Source organism: Tursiops truncatus, chromosome 15 (assembly GCF_011762595.2).
Source record: "Tursiops truncatus isolate mTurTru1 chromosome 15, mTurTru1.mat.Y, whole genome shotgun sequence".
Taxonomy (NCBI): domain Eukaryota; kingdom Metazoa; phylum Chordata; class Mammalia; order Artiodactyla; family Delphinidae; genus Tursiops; species Tursiops truncatus.
This window is the reverse complement of record NC_047048.1, coordinates 15,750,859-15,756,496: the sequence shown is the minus strand read 5'-3', so window position 1 is coordinate 15,756,496 and position 5,638 is coordinate 15,750,859.

Below are 5,638 nucleotides of genomic sequence, written 5' to 3'. Positions count from 1 at the left end.
AAATGTGGAAACGCAATTACCTGTTTCCGGCCTTCCTTGGAAAACGTCCTGAAAGCCCACAGTCCTGCCCTTAACTAAGATGGTGCCCCTCCGGCCTCAACATCCCTCGCCTTTCTTATCTGCCCTTCCATGCCAAGGGGCAAATCGGAAGGGAGGTTGGACTCCACGGCGTAACCGTAGAGAGATAGCGTGCGTTGATTGGACAGCGCCGGTCGCTAGGGGAAGAAGGAAGGCTCTGATTGGTCTTTCCGGAGCGGTCTGTTTGAAAGGCCGAGAGTGAAGTAGCGGCAGATCCGAAGGTGGCCGGCGGTGCAGGATTTCTCTTGATCTGGCTTTTCTGGGTCGGCATGTAAGAGAGAGGTTCCAACGGAGTAAAGGTACTCATTTCTGCTACTCTCATGAGACCTCTTATGGGCAGGTCCGGGGCTTGGAGGTGAGTAAAAGCCCAAGGGCAAGACTGAGGCGGGTTCTGGAGGTAAGGGAGTGAGCTCTGGTACTCGGGCAGGGCTAGCCCGTGGGCTGTGGAAATGCGTTCCTACCCAGTATTTGATCTGGCCCGTGCTCCAAGGTCACAGATGTCTCCCCTTTTACAGACAATGAAACTGAGTGACGGGGCAGGTGACAGCTCACGGGGCAGCAGAGCCGGATTCAGAGTCATCTGGCTCCCGTTTCGGTTGAACTTAGGTTCAATTAAGTGCTTAGGGTAGCGCCTTGCACAAAGTACTCAATAAATAGGAGCTTATAGTTGTTATTGTAATTATAACACTATCTAGACCCTGCCTCAATCAGAAAACCTGTGTCAAATTACAACTCATAAATGAATAATAACACTGAGGAATGAGTCAGATCATCTCTTAAGATTTATTTCAATTCTGGATCAAGGTGGTGGAGTGGGAAGGTCCTGAGCTCACCTCCTTCCAGGACACACCAAAACTACAACTACATATAGAACAACTATCTCTGAGAACTGACCTGAAGACTAGCACAACAGATTTTCTACAACTAAGGATATAAGGAAAAGGCCACATCGAGAAAGGTAGGAAGGGCAGAGTCCTGGTCTAGTGAGAACCTCCCCCACTCCCGTGGGACAACCCACAAGCAGGAGGGATATCACAACCGCAAAGGTCCCCCCTGAGGAGCAAGGGGTCCATGTCCCACATCAGGCTCCCCAGCCTGGGAGACCTGCACCGGGAAGCCAAGCCCCCATAACATCTGGCTTTGAAAACCAGCAGGGCTTACATCTGGGAGAGCCCGAGGGCCGTGGGAAAGGGAAGACACTCAATTATTAAAGGACTCTCGCAGAAACTCACTTGCTCCAAGTCCTAGCACAGAGGCAGCAGCTTGAAAAGCGCCCGGGTCATACAAGAAGGAGATTCATTGACTAATTTCAGGGCATGCACCGGAGGGGCAGGGATCTGGTGGAATTTTCTCTGGGGATGGAAGCACTGGCAGACGTCATTTGTTTTTACTTTCTTTCCACGTAGCTGGCCTGGTGCTGGTGAGCACTATTTCTATCACTCTCCATCAACCTAGCTAACACCACGCGCCCTGCCCCTGCTTTCCCCTGAGGACCCAGGGGACCAACCTCACCCACCAGCACACCTGCAACATTTGCTGCCCAACCGCAACAGGAGGGCACATGCAGCCCACACAGGGGATACCCCTGGAGCACCTGGCTCTGTTGATCGGGGGAGATTGCACCACTGAGCCCACAGGACACCTCCTATGTAAGGCCACTCTTTCAAGACTGGGAGATGAAGCTGATTTACATAGAAATGAACACAGAGGGTTAGGCAAAATGAAGAAACTACAGAATATCTTCAGAAGGGAAGAACAAGACAAAACCTCAGAAAAAGAACTAAACAAAGTGGAGACAAGCAGTTTATCAGATAAAGAATTCAAAGTAACTGTCATAAAAATGCGCATCGAACTCAGGAGAAAAGTGGATGAATCCGGAGAGGTAATCTGTGAGGAAATCATCAAAGGGCTAGAAGATCTGAAAAACGAAGATTTAAAACTTTTGAATTTATTAACTGAAATGAAAAATACACTCGTGGAAAGCAGCAGGAAATCAGAGAATGCAAAAAAACCAAAACAGACCAGTGATCTGGAAGACAAATGGAAGTTGCCCAATCAGAACAGCAAAAAGGGGGACTTCGCTGGTTAAGACTCTGTGCTCCCAATGTAGGGGGCCCAGGTTCAATCCCTGGTCAGGGAGCTAGATCCTGCATGCTGCAACTAAGACCCGGAGCAGCCAAATAAATAAATATTAAAAAAAAAAAAGGAATCCCCAAAAAACAAGAATAGGGTCCCCACCGCGGGTCCCAGCAGCTCCAGTGTGGGGGAGAGTGGCAGCAGCCAGACAGCCCAGCTTCGAGAAGGCTCTTGGCAGTCTGGCTGGCACACCAGGGAAGTCCCTATTTACTCTCTTTTAGATCCTTTTCCCATATAGGCCATTACAGAGTATTGAGTAGAGTTCCCTGTGCTATACAGTAGGTCCTTATTAGTTACCTATTTTATATATAATAGTATGTATATGTCCATCCCAATCTCCCAATTTATCCCTCCCCCCCAATCCCCCTGGTAACCATAAGTTTGTTTTCTACATCTGTGACTCTATTTCTGTTTTGTAAATAAGTTCATTTGTACCATTTTTTTAGATTCCATATATAAGCGCTATCATATGATATTTGTGTTTCTCTGTCTGATTTACTTCACTCAGTATGACAGTCTGTAGGTCCATCCATGTTGCTGCTGTAAATGCTTTTTTTTAAGAGGTGAAGTCATTTGCTGGTTGTTTATTTTTTGGTACAATCAGAAAGTAGTGGGATATTGAATATGGGACGTTCTGATTGTCTTGGGTGTCAGCTTAACATTCCATAGATGGGGTAGCTTTTCTATCCTATAATACAAAGCATACTAAATGGCAGTTGGAGTCAATTGTACATTTAATGTCTTGAACACTTTTTATATATTTATTTTATTTATTTTCCTTTTTTTTTAAATTGGCTGCGTTGGGTCTTAGTTGTGGCACACAGGATCTTTGTTGAGGCATGCAGGATCTTTCTCATTACAGCGTGCGGTCTACTTGGGCTTCTCTCTAGTTGTGGCATGTGGATTTTCTCTCTCTAGTTGTGGAGGATGGGCTCCAGGGCACGTGGGCCCTGTAGTTTGCGGCACGCAAGCTCTCTAGTTGAGGCGCAAGAGCTCAGTAGTTGTGGCATGTGGGCTTATTTGCCCCATGGCATATGGGATCTTAGTTCCCCGACCAGGGATCGAACCCGCATCCCCTGCGTTGGAAGGCGGATTATTTACCACTGGACCACCAGAGAGGTCCCTTGAACACTTTAAATTACTTCTCTTCCCTTGTTGTTTTTGGTAGAATTGTTTCCTAAAGCAAACCACTCCTTGATCTTGGCTCTCCTGGTCAGAATTTTGTGCACTCTGTAACATCGTTGGTCCTGGTAGTCCAGTTTTCCTAATAACTTTGTTGATGTGCTATGAATGATTGAAAACTTGAGTATGTAGTGTATACGATATTAAATTGTGAATTTAGTGGGACTTAGGATGTAACAGCATATCAACATTTGAAGATATGGGTACTTGATATCCTGTTAAGGGAATTTGCCTCCAAATTTTAAGCTGGAAAGGCACTGGAATAACTGTTCAGAAAAGAATCATGGGGGACTTCCCTGGTGTTCCAGTGGGTAAGACTGCGCTCCCAATGCAGGGGGCCTGGGTTCGATTCCTGGTGGGGGAACTAGATCCTGCATACATGCTGCAACTAAGAAGTCCTCATGCCACAACTAAGAGTCCACATGCCTCAACTAAGCCCTGGCACAGCCTAAGTAAATTAATTAATAAATTTAAAAAAAGAAAAGAAAAGAATCATGGGAATTTCCTGGCTGTCCAGTCGGTTAGGACTCTGTCTTTCCACTGTAGGGGGCACAGGTTCGATCCCTGGCTAGGGAACTAAGATCCCACAAGCTGCGCAGTGCAGCCAAAAAAAAAAAAAAAAAAAGAATCACAACTACATAATTTTTTAGGTTTTTGGTATGTATGTTAAGAATTGTGTACAGAGCCTCCCTGGTGGCGCAGTGGTTGAGAATCCGCCTGCCAGTGCAGGGGACACGGGTTCGATCCGTGGGCCGGGAAGATCCCACATGCCGTGGAGCAACTAAGCCCGTGCACCACAACTACTGAGCCTGTGCTCTAGAGCCCATGAGCCACAACTACTGAGCCCACGTGCCGCAACTACTGAAGCCTGTGTGCCTGGAGCCCGTGCTCCACAATGAGAGAAGCCTCCGCAGTGAGAAGCCCGTGCACTGCAACAAAGAGTAGCCCCCGTTTGCCGCAACTAGAGAAAGCCCGCGCACAGCAACGAAGACCCAACACAGCCAAAAATAAATAAATTTATTTTAAAAAATGAATTGTGTACAAATTGAAATGCCTGTGTACTGATTCTCGAAACAACTAATAAAATCTCAATTATGAAAGAAAAGAAAAGAAAACAAAAATGAAGATAGTTTAAGGGGCCACTGAGAGGACATCACGCAGACTAACATTTGCATTGTAGGGTCCCACAAGCAGCCAAAAAATAAATAAAATAAATAAAATTTTTTTAAAAAGAAAGAAAATGCAAATTCACATGAATTTTTAAAAATTTATTTATTTAATTTATTTTTTGGCTGTGTTGGGTCTTCGCTGCTGCACGCGGCCTTTCTCTAGTTGTGGCGAGCAGGGGCTACTCTTCCTTGTGGTGCACGGGCTTCTCATTGCGGTGGCTTCTCTTGTCGCGGAGCACGGGCTCTAGGAGTGCAGGCTTCAGTAGTTGTGGCATGCGGGCTCAGTAGTTGTGGCTCACAGGCTCTAGAGCGTAAGCTCAGTAGTTGTGGTGCACAGGCTTAGTTGCTCCACGGCATGTGGGATCTTCCTGGACCAGGGCTCGAACCCATGTCCCCTGCATTGGCAGGTGGATTCTTAACCACTGCGCCACCAGGGAAGTCCCTGCATTTTATTTCATAAAATAACCAAATGCAAAAGAATGTATAGTCAAAAGTAAGTTTCACAAGTGTTGAACTCTCATACTACTGGTGGAGTGTCATTTGGTACAGTCACTCTGGAAAGCTGGCAGTATATACTAAAGCTGAAAATATGCCATACCCTATGACCTAGTAATTTCATTCCTAGGTGTATTCCTAGGTGTATACCCAACAGAAATGAATACATATGTTTACTGAAAGACATGTGCTCACAGCAACATAAGTTGCAATAGCTCAAAACTGGAAACTATCCACAACAGTAGAATGAATAAACAAAGTGGGATATTCACTACATGGAATACCATTCAGGAATGAGAATGAATCATCTCCAACCACATGCATAATATGGATGAATCTTATAGGCAAATATTGAGCAAAAGATGCCAGACAAAATAGTATACATGATTCTATTCATATAAAGTATAAAAACAGGCAAAACTAATGCAAGCTGTTAAGAATCGGGATAGAGGGTTACCTTTTTTGTTTCTAGGGTGCTGATGAGATTCTGATTCCTGTTCTAGGTGCTGGTTACTCAGATGTGTTCAGTTTGTGAAAATTGAGCCATGCACTTGTGATATGTGAACTTATTTTTGTAT